Source organism: Mobula hypostoma, chromosome 9 (assembly GCF_963921235.1).
Source record: "Mobula hypostoma chromosome 9, sMobHyp1.1, whole genome shotgun sequence".
NCBI lineage: Eukaryota > Metazoa > Chordata > Chondrichthyes > Myliobatiformes > Myliobatidae > Mobula > Mobula hypostoma.
Window position 1 is genome coordinate 59031364 of NC_086105.1, and position 17057 is coordinate 59048420.

General features: G+C 39.8%; 1 pseudogene; it reads right to left on the reverse strand.

The window, feature by feature from the left end:
• Nucleotides 1-3265: 3265 nt before the first annotated feature.
• The window catches only part of LOC134351748 (GLIPR1-like protein 1), a 28167-nt pseudogene continuing 14375 nt past the window's right edge, over nt 3266-17057 (reverse strand).

Sequence of the window (17057 nt, forward strand, 5' to 3'; positions counted from 1 at the left end):
CAATGTTAAGATATAATTCACTTCACACTTTCTGAGATTGAACTCCATCTGCCAGTTCTCAGCCAGCTCTGCATTCTATCAATATCCCACTGTAACGTGCAACAACCTTCTACACTATCCACAATATCACCGACCTTCATGTCACCTGCAAACTTACTAACCCACCGTTCCAATTCCTCATCTCAGTCATTTATAAAAGTCACAAAGAGCAGGGGTTCCCAGAATAGATTCCTGCAGAATCCACTAGTCACCAATCTCCAAACAGGATACACTCCATCTAGTGGAACCCTCTGCTTTTTGTGAGCAAGCTGATTCTGAATTAATGCAGACAAGTTTTCCAAGATCCCATGCCTCTTGACTTCCTAAATGAGCTTACCACAGGGAATCTTGTTGAATGTTGTATCAAAATCCACATACAGTACACCATATCTACCGCTCTACCTTCATCAATTTGTTTTGGCGCTTTCTGGAAGAAATCAATAGGCTTGTGAGACATGACTTGCCTCTCATAAAGCCATGCTGACTAGCCCTTATCAGACTACGCTTTTCTACATGGTCATAAATCCTGCACCTAAGAATCCTCTCCAATAGTTTGCCCACCACTGGTGCAAGTATAATTCTCAGGATTATACCTGTTACCTTTCTGGAACAAAGGAGTAACTTGCTTTTGAGAAGCATGGTTGAACTTTGAATATAGGCTGCTGTCACGCTCACTAAAGCCGTATCGTATTTTCCACCATGTCGGATAATGAAGAGCACCCAACAAACACGGAAAAGTGGAAACGAGTTCAGCAATTGAGATTTGAGGATGTGGCTGGTTCATTCAGTTGAACCAGTACTCGGTAATACTCCTGTGGCCAATAAAACAGATTAAATAACATGGGTTGGTAAAACTAAATATGATATGATGTGCATAGAAGAAAACAAAACTGAGGCTAAATATTTAACCAAGCACTGGATAGACATGCAAGGGGATCAGTGACTGCAGCTAAATTTTGTAATTTACTATGATACATAAAAAATGGCATAAACAAATGTGAAACTATTTTATTAGTAATGCTGGTACACAAGGCTAAGTTTCACAAATAGTATTCATTACTCAGTTATGGAAAATCCAATGTCTTTAAATATTGTCTGCAACCTCAAGGTCTACAATGTTGATTTCCATAGAATTGCTCTCAGACCAACATCAAACACTGTCAATTTCAAAAGGATGGTAATTAGAATAGCAAATGTATAGTAGACATGGTGTTAATTTTTTCACCATGCCCTGCTGAATTGGAATTTGGTTCTAACTTCCCAGTGTTGTGGTGTACAACAAATGGCCAATACGATTCTTTTGTTCTACACTAATGGCTAATGTTAAGTTTGATTTTTCAGAAGCTGGTTCCAAAATCCTGGTGACCATACAAGATTGAATCTTATTACTGGGTCAGGCAAGGAAAACAATGCTTAGCAAAATTTGAGTCTGTATGAATCCGTAGAAACAGAATTGCAACTTAACCTTAGCAAACTGTTGGGTTGAAACAGTGAGGCTTGCTATTAGTTCAGAGTATCAATACGTAGGACTTAGCAATAACAGTGCAGCTTTACAATTTCTGATATAGTTTATGTGCTTGGCAAGGTCCAAATGCTGCTAATCTAATTGTAAGACTTTGATACACTAATTGCAAGTCTGACATAGGGGTCAAAGAAAATGCTGGCAATTCTCAATTGATTAGGCAGTAAATGTGTTACAAGAGAGAGATCTGAGGTGATCTGAAATGATAATATTAAACCTCATAGCATGGATGCTGCTTGACATGCCGAGTATTTCAACCATTTTGTGTTTCATTTCAAAATTCAAGCATCTGTTTTTTTACTATTGAGTTATCAGTAATCAGTGTTAGTTTATTTAAAGTGAAGAATATGGTGGAAAATTAGCATTGTTTATTTTAAAGCTGAGGGTGTGGTAAGTTATCAAGAGATCCTTTGCAATTTTCCAAAGTACAGTGCATTAATGCAAAAGCAAACTACTACAGATTCTGGAATTAGCAATTTACCCAAAACCCAAAGGTGCTGAAATGCTCAGATAAAACAGCAGGTGTTGAGTTAATGCATTTATCAATTTATGGTGTTAATTTATATGTACTGGCCTGACTGTTCAATATGTAGACACATTTTAAACAAAGTTACAGAAGGCTGACTAACATCCTCCAGACAGAAATTGTATTAGATGATAAACATTACCTTCCCAAGGGGTAAGAATAGAAACTTGGTCATCTGCTAATCTGTAGTTTAATTAAAGTATACATTTAGAATCCTACTGAAATTGAATATATTTGGAGAATCTCAAAATTTAGTATGAAAATCTGTGATACTTATCCTATTTAGTCACATTAGAGTACTGTATTTCAATTCGTCTGCCAATATGATGTTTAATTTTATATTTTAGTAAGGTCTCTTATACTTTGTGATTTCAGTTGTTTACTTTTGGCAAGCTTACACTCAATTGGCAAAGTAATGTTTCCAAGTATAAATGGTTAAACAGAAATAAGACTCTCATTCACAATTATTCCTTTTAAGATAGGACCATCAAGCAATAACTAATTTTAAAATGCTGTAGATGCAGCAAATCTGAATGTCAGAGTTTTGTTTTCTGAGCTAAACTTGTTAAATATTTCCAGCAAATCACTGGTTTTGGCTATCAAGTGATCTCCTTCAAGATTAATAAAATGCTGGAGTTCAGCAAAATCTGTCACAAAGTAATCAAAAGTGCAGGCGGGATTTTCATGAATTTTCTGACTAGTATTTACTGGTTGACTGAAATCAAATTATCTTTGGCAACTTGTTTTTTGCCAGCATGAACAAAATTAGTTAAGTATCAACATATCATGTGTAGTAGTAACTAACTTTTTCTTCTGCAACTTTAACAAAAAGTCATTATTACTCTGAATAATGTTTGGGCAGATTCAGATTTAGAAAACTACCATCTTAAGTAGGTAAAATGGAAGAGATTTTTCTCGGGGTGGAGGAGAGAAAATTCTGAACAGATTGTTGATCAAATTAAGATCACCAGTTTGAATCTCTGGTTTAGCCTGTCAACCCAGGATTATTTTAATTGTTAGTTTTGCCGGTATTTGACTTATTAGATGGATATGCCTTGCAAAAAGTTGAACTGTGATGATGAAATTGTACTGAAAGCATGATGCATTTAGATACATTTTGGCTAAAAAATATTAACGAACCAAAACTTTGCACCCTCTCAACTTCAATCAAAATATCCTGAAAAGATAAACTACATTTAAATAATTATTGTAGAGTATATATTAAAATAATAGTGATAAGAAATATTAGTTGATCATAAAAGGAAATAGAGGCTGATCCAAAGTCTGGATTCCATTGAGGGTACTCTGCCAAAACAAAAAAGGGGGAAATGTTTAACTAATTTGTACAAAGTTGACAAACAAATTATAAATATAAGAAATACAAAATACATACTTTTGAGTTTATCACGGGTTGCATCAGCTAATAAAAGAAAAAACTAAATTGTAACAGTCTGCATTTAGATCAACTTTTATAATAACTTCAATGCAATAATAGTATTAGACTATTATCTAACTTACTGCATAACTTGCCACTACATGTGGTGCAAGCTGAACAAGATGTTCCTGATGTATATGGACGTCTTCCACGAAAATTTCCGCTGCGTGCAAACAAAAAGACTTGGATGGAAAGAAACTATTGTTCATAAAATTATGTATGGCAATTTTACAAGTTACAAGAAACAGCAAAGTAAGTTCAATATTAGGTGTACGTTTCAAAGTTTAGGGACATGTGAATCTATTTAAGGAAATTCAAAGAAGCCCATATCAAAATAAAAAAGATGATCCCTGTGTATAGGAGGGTTTGCATTCCCAGGAAACTGTCTCTATTGTAATTTATAATGTGAAGTCACAAAATATGCACATGCCAAGAAATGCAGGCTGAAAATAAAGTAACACCAATTTCATGAGTGTATTCCGTATGCTAGATTTTAGGTAGCAATTTGTGAATTCAGTAAGGATGAGTTTCTGTTACCCAAATGGTCATAACAGAAAGCTCACCTGTAATTAAAAACTTTAAACAATTTTAAAATTTCACTTGAAAAGCAATCAGGACACCACAAAATGATAGTTCATTCATGAAAAAAAGAAGACAACCATAAATATGTAGATGTATGATAGGTCACCTAACCTTTTAATTTTACACATACATTACCATTGAGGATGGAAATGTGGGAGAGACCAGTAAAGTATGTGACTTCCCTTTCCCAAATGCCTGATGATAGCACAGACCACTCTTCTCAAGAGATAGGGCTGTCCTCAGAAGATCCATGATCAGACCAAGTAATATGACATGTTTATTTTCACAAGTTTCTAAATAAATTTGTAACAACTGCACGGTACAATATCGACCCATTGGCCCACGATGTGCTAATCTTTTAACCCACTCCCAAGATCAGTCTAACAGTTCCCTCCCATGTACCCTCCAATTTTCTATCATCCATGTGCATACCTAAGAGTCTCTAAAATGTTCCTAATGCATGTGTCTCTACAACCACCCCGGAAGTCCATTCTACAACCCACATTAAGTATTCAGTCAGGCTCATGAGGCACAACCCTGCCCCTAACAAAGCCATTCTGACTATCCCTAATCAGACCATATATCTCCAAATCCTCATAAATCCCATCTCAAAGAAAACTCTCCAGTAGTTTGTCCACCACTGGTATAAGATTCATTGGCCTATAATTCTCAGGATTGTCCCTATTACCTCTTTTGAACAAAGGAATAAGGAGATGAGATTGTTGAGGCCTTGACCAGTATATTTGTATCCTCTTTAGGCACAGGTGAGGTCCTGGAGAACTTTTTTTGACACTGAGCAACAGAAAAAGACTCTTTCATGTCAAAGTAAAAACAGATCTCTACAAAGTGATCAAAATTAATTACAAATATAAAATGCAAAATAACTGATTGCACAAGTATTCACCCCCTTTAATATAACACACCAAATCATCACTGGTGCAGCCAATTGGTTTTAGAAGTCACACAATTAGTTAAATGGAGACCACCATGTGCAGTCAAGGTGTTTCAATTGATTGTAGTAAAAATACACCTGTAAGGTCCAAGTGCTGCTGAGTCAGTATCCTGACAAAAACTACACCTTGAAGATAAAAGAACACTCCAAGCAACTCCACGAAAAGGTTATTGAAATGCACAAGTCAGGACATGGATACAAGAACATTTCCAAGTCTCCGAATATCTCTTGGAGTCGCTAAGACAGTCATCAAGAAATGGAAAGAATATGGCACAGCTGTAAATCTGCCTACAGCAGGCCGTCCTCAAAAACTGAGTGACAGTACAAGAAGGGGACTAGTGAGGGAGGCCATCAAGAGACCTATGACAACTCTGTAGGAGTTACCATTTTCAGTGGCTGAGGTGGAAGTGACTGCGTAGACAACAACTGTTGCTGGAGTGCTTCACCAGTCACAGCTTTATGGGAGAGTGGCACTGTTGGAAAAAACCTCACATGAAATCTCGGCTACAGCTTGCCAGAAGACATGTGGGAGTCTCTGAAGTCAGCTGGAAGAAGGTTCTGTGGTCTGATCAAACCAAAATTGGGCTCTTTGACCATCAGACTAAATGTTATGTTTGGCATGATGGTGGTTGCATGGTGCTGTGAGGATGCTTCACTGCAGCAGGCCCTGGAAGGCTTGTGAAGGTAGAGGGTAAAATGGATGCAGCAAAATACAGGGCAATCCTGGGGGAAAACCTCATACGCTGCAGAACTGCGTCTTGGGAGATTTGTTTTCCAGCAAGACAATAACCCCAAGCATAAAGCCTAAGCTCCAGAGCACTGGCTTAAAACCAACAAACTTAAAGTGGCAAATTGGAGTCCGACCTCAATCCAATTGAGAATTTGTGGCTGCACTTGGATAGGGCTGTTCACTCAACAACCCCCAAGCAATCTGATAGAACTGAGCAGTTTGTAAAGAAGAATGGAGGAAAATTGCGGAATCCAGATGTGCAACCCGGACAGTCATCTATCCACACAGACCCAAGGCTGTAATTGCTGCCAAAGGTGCATCTGCTAAATTCACTTGAAGGAGGTGAGTAATTATGCAATCAATTATTTTGTGTTTAATTGTTATAAATTTAGACCAATCTGTAGGAGTTTGCTTTCACTTTGACATGAAAGAGTCTTTTCTGTTGAATAGTGTCAAAAAGCCAAATTAAATTCACTGTGATTCAATGTTGTAAAACAATAAAGCATGAAAACTTCCATATATATATATATATATATATATATACACACACACACACACACACACACGAGGAATTCTGCAGGTGCTGGAAATTCAAGCAACACACATCAAAGTTGCTGGTGAATGCAGCAGGCCAGGCTGCATCTCTAGGAAAAGGTACAGTCGACGTTTCGGGCCAAGACCCTTTGTCAGGAGGAGAGCTAGTAAGAGATTTAAAAGTGGGAGGGGGAGGGGGAGATCCAAAATGATAGGAGAAGACAGGAGAGGGAGGGATGGAGCCAAGAGCTGGACAGTTGATTGGCAAAAGGGATATGAGAGGATCATGGGACAGGAGGCCCAGGGAGAAGGAAAAGAGGGAGGTGGGGAAAAAAAAAGAGGATGGTCAAGGGGTATAGTCAGAGGGAGAAAAAGGAGAGAGAGAGGGAAAAAGAATATATAAATAAATAATGGATGGGGTACGAGGGGGAGGTGGGTAAGATGAAGCCACACTCAGGTTGGAGGAGCAACACCTTATATTCTGTCTGGGTAGCCTCCAACCTGATGGCATGAACATTGACTTTTCAAACTTCCGCTAATGCCCCATCTTCCCCTCGTACCCCATCCGTTATTTATTTATATACTCATTTTCTCTCTCTCTATCTCTATCTCTTCTCCCACCCCCCCTCCCTCTGACTATACCCCTTGCCCATCCTCTGGGTTTTTTTTCCCCCACTTCTCCCTGGGCCTCCTGTCCCATGATCCTCTCATATCCCTTTTGCCAATCACCTGTCCAGCTCTTGGCTCCATCCCTCCCCCTCCTGTCTTCTCCTATCATTTTCGATCTCCCCCTCCCACTTTCAAATCTCTTACTAGCTCTTCCTTCGGTTAGTCCTGACGAAGGGTCACGGCCCAAAACGTCGACTGTACCTCTTCCTAGAGATGCTGCCTGGCCTGCTGCATTCACCAGCAACTTTGATGTGTGGTGTGTGTGTGTGTAATATATATATACACATATATACACACACACACACATATATAGACACACACACACACACACAAACTGATGACAATAAACTTGAACTCCAATGTGCAAAAGTAGACTGGCATCAAATTGTGATCAACAATGGTAAACCTTCAAAGAAGCACACAGTAGGCATATTTCCATGTGAGAAAAGGCACCCAGAGGTAACTTGCTGGATGAGTAAAATAATAATGTGACAAATGAAACAAAGTCTTATATGAAAAATCATAATAAAGTGGGGAACAAAGCTGAATGTAGAAAGTACAGTGATGATCTTAAACACTGGTAATCCTAAAAGCAGTTATCATGAGAACAGTATAGCAGCAGACACAAAAGAAACACAAGTTGTAAACAAAATAGACAGCAGATGCTGTAATCTGGAGCAACAGAGAAGGTGCTATCGGAACTCAGTGGAGGGAAATACACAGTCAATATTTTCAGTTTAAAAAAAACCTTTCATTTGAACTGACTCCGGATGAAAAGTTGTGTTCCCTGAAGTGGTCACAAATTCTTTTTGGATTCTACTTTACATATAGAACATAGAATAGTATAGCACATTTACAGGCCCTTCGGCTCACAATGTTGTGCCAACCCTCAAACCCTGCCTCCCATATAACCCCCCACCTTAAATTCCTCCATATACCTGTCCAGTAGTGTCTTAAACTTCATGCGTGTATCTGCCTCCACCACTGACTCAGGCAGTGCTTTCCACACACCAACCACTCTCTGAGTAAAAAACCTTCCTCTAATATCCCCCTTGAACTTTCCACCCCTTACCTTAAAGCCACGTCCTCTTGTATTATGCAGTGGTGCCCTGGGGAAGAGGCGCTGGCTGTCCACTCTATCTATTCCTCTTATTATCTTGTACACCTCTATCATGTCTCCCCTCATCCTCCTCCTCTCCAGAGAGTAAAGCCCTCGCTCCCTTAATCTCTGATCATAATGCATACTCTCTAAACCAGGCAGCATCCTGGTAAATCTCCTCTGTACCCTTTACAACGCTTCCACATCCTTCCTATAGTGAGGCAACCAGAACTGGACACAGTACTCCAAGTGTGGCCTAACTTGCATTAGACTTCAACACTCAGACGACGCACCTACAAACACACCTGTCAAGAACAAACTAGTTAGAAATCCTGAACTCAACGCCCACAAAGAAAAGGTAGCTTATAGGATTGACCCCAAATGGACACTAGAGTTTTATAGAGCTGCATCATTACATTGCGACTCTTAAACTCTATCCCTCGACTTATGAAAGCTAACACTCCGTAAGCTTTCTTAACCACCCTATCTACCTGTGAGGCAACTTTCAGGGATCTGTGGACATGTACCCCCAGATCCCTCTGATCCTCCACACTACCAAGTATCCTGCCATTTACTTTGTACTCTACCTTGGAGTTTGTCCTTCCAAAGTGTACCACTTCACACTTCCCTGGGCTAAACTCCATCTGCCACTTCTCAGCCCACTTCTGCATCCGATCAATGTCCCTCTGCAATCTTCAACAATCCTCTACACTATCTACAACACGACCAACCATTGTGTTGTCTGCAATTTTGCCAACCCACCCTTCTACCCCCACATCCAGGTTGTTAATAAAAATCACGAAAAGTAGAGGTCCCAGAACAGATCCTTGTGGGACACCACTAGTCACAATCCTCCAATCTGAATGTACTCCCTCTACCACGACCCTCTGCCTTCTGCAGGCAAGCCAATTCTGAATCCACCTGGCCAAACTTCCCCGGATCCCATGCCTCCTGACTTTCTGAATAAGCCTACCGTGTGGAACCTTGTCAAATGCCTTACTAAAATCCATATAGATCACATCCACTGCACTACCCTCATCTATAGGCTTGGTCACCTCCTCAAAGAACTATCAGGCTTGTTAGACACGATCTGCCCTTCATAAAGCCAAGCTGACTGTCCCTGATCAGACCATGATTCTCTAAATGCCCATAGATCCTATCTCTAAGAATCTTTTCCAACAGCTTTCCCACCACAGATGTAAGGCTTACTTGGTCTATAATTACCTGGACTATCCCTACTACCATTTTTGAACAAGGGGACAACATTTGCCTCCCTCCAATCCTCCGGTACCATTCCCGTGGACAACGAGGACATAAAGATCCTAGCCAGAAGCTCAGCAATCTCTTCCCTTGCCTCAAGGAGTAGCCTAGTGAATATTCCGTCAGGCCCCGGGGACTTACCCGTCCTAATGTATTTTAACAACTTCAACACCTCCTCTCCCTTAATATCAACATGCTCCAGAACATCAACCTCACTCATATTGTCCTCACCGTCATCAAGTTCCCTCTCATTGGTGAATACCGAAAAGAAGTATTCATTGAGGACCTCACTCACTTCCACAGCCTCCAGGCACATCTTCCCACCTTTATCTCTAATTGGTCCTACCTTCACTCCTCTCATCCTTTTGTTCTTCACATAACTGAAGAATGCCTTGGGGTTTTCCTTTACCCTACTCGCCAAGGCCTTCTCATGCCCCCTTCTTGCTCTTCTCGGCCCCTTCTTAAGCTCCTTTCTTGCTTCCCTATATTCCTCAATAGACCCATCTGATCCTTGCTTCCTAAACCTCATGTATGCTGCCTTCTTTCACCTGAACTACCGGACTAGATTTTCCACCTCACTTGTCACCCATGGTTCCTTCACCCTACCATTCTTTATCTTCCTCACTGGTTCAAATTTATCCCTAACATCCTGCAAGACATCTCTAAACATCGACCACATGTCCATAGTACATTTCCCTGCAAAAAACATCATCCCAATTCACACCCGCAAGTTCTAGCCTTATAGCCTCATAATTTGCCCTTCCCCAATTAAAAGTTTTCCTGTCCTCTCTGATTCTATCCTTTTCCATGATAATGCTAAAGGCCAGGGAGCGATGCTCACCCACTGAGAGATCTGTGATCTGACTTGGTTCATTACCTAGTACTAGATCTAGTATGGCATTCCCCCTAGTCGGCCTGTCCATATATGTGACAGGAATCCATCCTGGACACACTTAACAAACTCTGCCCCATCTAAACCCTTGGAACTAATCAGGTGCCGATCAATATTAGGGAAGTTAAAGTCACCCATGATAACAATCCTGTTATTTCTGCACCTTTCCAAAATCTGCCTCCCAATCTGCTCCTCTGTATCTCTGCTGCTACCAGGGGGCCTATAGAATACCCCCAATAGAGTAACTGCTCCCTTCCTGTTCCTGACTTCCACCCATACTGACTCAAAAGAGGATCCTGCTACATTACCCACCCTTTCTGTAGCTGTAATAGTACCCCCGACCAGTAATGCCACCCCTCCTCCCCTCCCCCCCCATCCCTTTTAAAGCACTGAAATCCAGGAATATTGAGAATCCATTCCCGCCCTGGTGCCAGCCAAGTCTCTGTAATGGCCACTACATCATAATTCCATGTATGTATCCAAGCTCTCAGTTCATCACCTTTGTTTCCTGATGCTTCTTGCACTGAGGTACACACACTTCAGCCCTTCTACCTTACTACCTTTACACCGTTTATTCTGCTTCTCTTTCCTCAAAGCCTCTCTATATGTTGGATCTGGCTTTACTCCATGCACTTCTTTCTCTGCTCTATCGCTCCCAGTCCCATCCCCCTTGCAAATTAGTTTAAACTATGTTTGCACAATGCTCAAAAGGGTAGTAATTTGAATAATGGTAATTATTTTAAATATCTGGCTTGATTCAAAGTCACCTGTAAACTGAAACAGATTAAGAATTATTGCCTTTTCCTGTTACAATGTTATGACTGGTAAGTGTTTAATATTTTAAAAATAACTTCAATTACTCATCTGAATTATTGCTCTAGTATTTACTTAATTTTACAATTAAAAGAAAGCAATCACATTTCAAATTAAATTATTGTTTAAAAATATTTGGAAAACTTACCCTGGTCCATAGTTACACACAAATATCCTGGCTGGCCCTCTTCCTCCAAAGTGCTTAATTCCACTGGGACAGGTAGTAACAGCACAACCAATTTTGTATGTACTCTCCCAGACAACCTGAAAAATAAGATCAGTCTTTCAACATCTGTCACATTATTTATTCTGTAAATGTTTGATCTATTTATCATACATGAAGGTACTACCATTGTGTAGATTATATTGTATATGGTAAATAAAACTAAGCAAACTGCACTGCTCTGGAAAGCTCTACATGAGGTCATTTGTACCGTTGGCCATTAGGCTCTATAATGAGTCAATCTATAGCTGGGGAAGTGATGGCCCCCTCCCGTTAGACTGTTCATGGTAACTTTTTTTTTATTTTTTCTACTTCTAATATTATATCTGTGCACTTGTAATGCTACACTGACACTATAATTTCCTATGGGATCAAAAAAGTATCTATCTATCTATCTTAAGAGTAGAAAAATTATTGGTTCCATTTTTAGCTCTCATTTTGCAGTACATATTTATATATTTCTTATTATAACCGTGTTTTTATGTATTGCACTGTACTGCCATTGCTAAACAACAAAGTTCATGACTTATGTCAGTGATAATAAATCCGATTTAAATTCTAATTCTATTAAACATTTGTCAGAAACCACTACAGTTCTTTTTCCCTTATGTGGAGCTCTGCAGGATCCAACGAACCTGTCAGACCACTAAGTCACTCTGATGATGATGATGCCAACGTGACACAGTTCACTTGTGTTTGATAAAAACATTGTGAAATAAACACTACTGATTCTGTTTAAATCACAAACGTGTATCTAAAAGTGAAAATGTAAATTATAACTAAAATTTATAGCCATCAAGTAATTCTCTTTTGATAACTTTATCATTGAATATCCACAATTTCTGAAATTCAGTTGAATTCGCTAACCATTTATATTAACCTCAATACAGCCCAGCAAAAGTTTTCTACCCAATAACGATGTAAAATAAAAATCTCATGTTCAAAAAGAAAGTATAGTTAACCTGAAATATCAGTTAATCTCTCCCCACAGCTACTGTGAATGAGAATCAGGTTTAATATCACTGACATTTGTAATGAAGTTTGTTGTTCAGCGGCAGCAATACGTAATAGAAATTATAAATTACTATATATATTTTATATATATTGTATATCTTAGAGCAAAAATAGTAAGGTGTAGTTCATCGGTTAGTTTATGTCCTTTCAGAAATCTGATGGTGGAGGAGTAGGAACTGTACCTGAAAGTTCAATGTGGGACCTGCTGGATATTTCTAGCAATTTTAAAATGATTTTTCAGATAATGCTGAATGAATCACCCACTATATTCACCTAATATGTCATATGTATGCATACAAGATATTATTTCCAACTGTTATATTTGTTATACGTTTAGGTGAGACTAGCATTAGACTACTACTATTACGTCGACTCAGGCCTGGGGCCGGTGTCAGGCACGATGACGGACTCTCCACTTCTCCCTCTCCCTCATCAGTGTGTTCAGTTCATCCACATTAGCTGCGCCACTGTCTTCTAGGAGCGTGTTGACCATAGTCTTGGGAGGGCGCCCAGGGTTCATCCTCCCATGCTTGGTCTCCCATATGATGACTAGGCTGGCAGGTAGCTCGAGGTGGCGTAGACAGTGCCCCGCTAGTTGCAGTCTTCTCGCCTCGATTTTAGTGGTGAGCATCGGTTCGTCGTCATAGAGCTCGACATTCGTCATGTGCTGTTGCCAACTCACGTCAAGAGCCATCCGGAGCAATCGTGTATAACAACCATCTAGAGACTTTCGCATAGTCTTGGTGAGTGTCCACGTCTCGCATCCGTACCCGAGAATGGACTCTATGACTGCTATGAAGATCCTCTTTTTAAGCCCTCCGGTCAGGTTCGACTTCCAGATTTCCTTCATTTCGTTCATAGCCCTCACTCCAGCGGCTTCTGTATCTTTATGTCCTCCGAACTCATCATTCTTGACCCGAGGTACTTGTAGTCAAAGACTTTCTTAATGGTATCATTCTTTACGGTCTTGAGAGTACTTTCGTCGCAGTTAAACGCCATGTACTCTGTCTTTTTAGCGTTTAGGTGAAGTCCAACTTTATTGCACTCAATTTCCACTTTTGTCAGTAGCTGCTGTGCTTCCTCCTTCGGGTCAGAGAGCAGGACTATGTCATCTGCAAAATCGAGATCTGTGAGCGTAACTGGTCTGACCCTTTTGGTTCGTCCTAGTTTTATGGTAAAACCAAGCTTGTCATGATCTTTGCAACATACATCAAAGTTGCTGGTAAACGCAGCAGGCCAAGCAGCATCTATAGGAAGAGGTGCAGTCAACGTTTCAGGGCGAGACCCTTCGTCAGGACTAACTGAAGGAAGAGTGAGTAAGGGATTTGAAAGTTGGAGGGGGAGGGGGAGATCCAAAATGATAGGAGAAGACAGGAGGGGGAGGGATAGAGCCGAGAGCTGGACAGGTGATAGGCAAAAGGGGATACGAGAGGATCATGGGACAGGAGGTCCGGGAAGAAAGACAAGGGGGGGGGGTGCTTGACGCCCAGAGTGTAATCAAGGACAATTATAAAGATGTAAGGTGCCAGAGTGTCTCCTTGCAGCACTCCAGCCAGGAGCTTGAACACTGCTGTTTCTCCGTCTGATGATACAACTTTCGCCATGGTTTTGGTATAGCTGGACTCTATTGCTCTCAGTAGATGGTCTGGCACTGCTAAGTTTTCAGGATCTTCAGCATTTTACCTCGGTGAATGGAGTCAAAAGCTCTGCGAAAATCGATGTAAGCAAGCATAGCATTAGAGGTCATAGATTAAGGCTGAAAGGTGAAATGTTGAAGGGAAACTTGAGGGGATTCTTTTCCACTTAGGACGGTGAGAGTGTGGAACGAGCTGTCAGTGGAAGTGGTGGATGTGGGTTCAATCTGAACATGTAAGAGAAGTTTGTATAGGTATATGGATGGGAAGAGTATGGAAAGCTTATGGTCTAGGTGATTACTGCTCTCCAGATGCTTCTGATAGATGGATTACTTACAGCAGTTACCTCCTAGCACTAGGGGATACAACCAATGTTGTCTCTGTGAAATCCTCTAATTCTACTGGCAGGATCAGCATTCTCTCAGCCCCACCATTCAGCCAGTCAGGCAGGCTGAGACTCACACTTGTCCAACTCTGGACTCCTGTTCCTCTTGAATTCATCAATTCAATTATTTTTGCAATTCCCTCCTTGTGTTTCTGTCTCTGCTCTGAGTTCTATTACAACAGGACAGAGGTGATTCAAGACCCAAAGCGTCCTCAAAAGCAGTGGTCCCCAACCTCTGGGCCGTGGACTGGTACCAGCCCACGAAGCATGCAGGGGTGCAGGGGTGTAGTGGTAGCCGGGATGCACCCAGCACATCTTTAAGAAAAAAGCCGAAATAAACAAGCTAATTAATTAGAGGGCCTGGCACATAAATGTCGGCCCAGATCAGAGGCCCGGAGGTTGGGGACCACTGTTCAAAAGGGCAATATCACCAACAACTTGTAGGAAACCCTAGCTCATGGTTACTCCAAATGGAGAAGCATTTGGCTGACAATGAGAACCTCAAGTTTCTTTGTCTAACGTGCTGAAACCCAGTTAAAATGATATAAGGGCTATGACATTCCCCTTACTACCCACTCACCCTGTCTATGGATCCCACACTGATCTCCTCAGCCACCTTAAAATCCACAAACCTGGAATCATATCATCTTCTATCCTGAAGGCCTGCTTGATACCATCTAAGCCATACTCTCTTCCCACTGTTGCCATCTGAAAGGATATACAGGAGCCTCAGGACCCACACCACCAGGTTCAGGAATAGTTATTACTCCTCAACCATCAGGTTTTTGAACCGTTTTGTTATTTGCAGTTTGGTATCTTTTGGACATTGGTTGTTTGTCCGTCTCGAGTACAGCTTTTCATTGATTCTGTTGTGTTTCTTGTATTTACTGTGAATGCACGCAAGAAAATGAATCTCATGGCAACATATACTTTTATGTATTTGGATTAATAAATGTACTTTGAACTTTACAAAGAAAACTGGAAATGTGTGGTAACGTGTCTGTTCCAGGTGTATTTGCAATTTAATTTCTGATGCTGCTGGCTCACATGTTGTACTGTAAGGGTACCCACCTCAATCTTCCTTGCCTGTCTCCAGGGGTCAGATTTCCCAAGGCTTGAGAAATTGAACAATCAGTAGATTAAAACCATGATATAAAAATGAAGGCAAGTAACCTTTATGTAAAATAAACAAATAAACCAATACCACTTCACATCAGCAGAGTGGCACCTACATTTTTTTTACATTAAATAGCTAACGTGATTGCAGGCCACCAATGGTGAGTTATAATTGAGTCTCAGGAGTCTTGTAATACAGCTGATGCAAAAGGAACCTAAAATAATGTGGCAAAAGTAAAAATCAACAGATGCTGTATCTCTGAAATAAACACAGAATATCCCTTAAATACTCAGTTGATGAGGCAACATTTATAAAGATCTTTGCAAAGGCATCAACCTAAAATTAACTCCCTCTCCACAAATTCTGCTGAGTATTGTCTTTTTCTGTCTGTATATATTTCATGAAGTTCTCTTCATTCAGTAATTCAAAGTTAACAGTGTCTACAACAGAAATATTACCTGGGTGTAGTGCCAACAAACAGCATATTTTTTGCAGCTATTTGCTCCAAAATTATAATTCTTCAGTTCATCATTCCATGTCTCAATAGCATCTTTGGCTTGAAAAGGGCCTGTTGTAGCAAAGATGTTTTCTCCGACTGGGAAGAAGGTTGGATGTACTCCTCCAATTTTTTTCAAGCTTGGATTATGTTTAAATATGCATTTCTTGCTCCAAGATCTTGCAGATTTAGCAAGAGCATCATCCCATGACTAGAATTGTGAAAAGGAAAACAATGTTAAAATATCTCTGCACCATTTTTGTCATCTCAACTAACTTTTTAAGACAGATCTTCAAATTTTAAGAGTTTCAAAGGATACGTAGTTAGTACAATGAAGTCGATATGAAGTAAAAGCCATTATCTTATGAATGATAGAGTCAGTGCAAGGAATTAAATGACATTACTTACTCTTGCTTTCATTTTTTATGTTCCCATTGTGAAAGTATGATGTATAAAGTGGGTGCAGCTTCTATTGAACAGAACTTCAAATTGCAAAGATCAGTAATTTGGCATTCATGGGAATTTATAAAGGGTGGAGAAGTACTACTTTTATGTTGTTTTTAATTTACATTTAAGTGCAGACCACAACCTATGGCCTCACTTTCAGGAATTGTACAACTCGTTCTTTATATTATTTCTTATTTATGTATTGTTATTTTGTTTTTCTTTTTTGTATTTGCACAGTTTGGTGTCTTTTGCACTTTAGTTATTTGTCCATCTTTGTGTGTAGTTCTTCATTGATTCAATTGTGCCTGCAAAAATAAATCTTGGCACTATATGGTAATATATATGTACTTTGATAATAAATTTAGTTTCATCTTTGATTTCAAACTAAATATAGATGAAGCATGCCAAACTTAAGAATCTGGTCAGAATGGAAAGCTGCTGCTGTCTAATTTAAACTGGGAAGATAAAATACATAATAAGAGGAATTTATATTAGGTTAATTAGTTAATAATCATTATTAAAATCAACATTTATTCCATGGAAATCAGTGTTCACTCAGTATTGTGAGCTACTTCAATTCAAACAAATTAGATCTGAGCTTGAAAGGCATAATTCAAAGAGGATAAAATGTATTTTAATCTAAGGTAGCCTTGTTTGTCATATTTGCAATTTGAGTCATAAGACCATA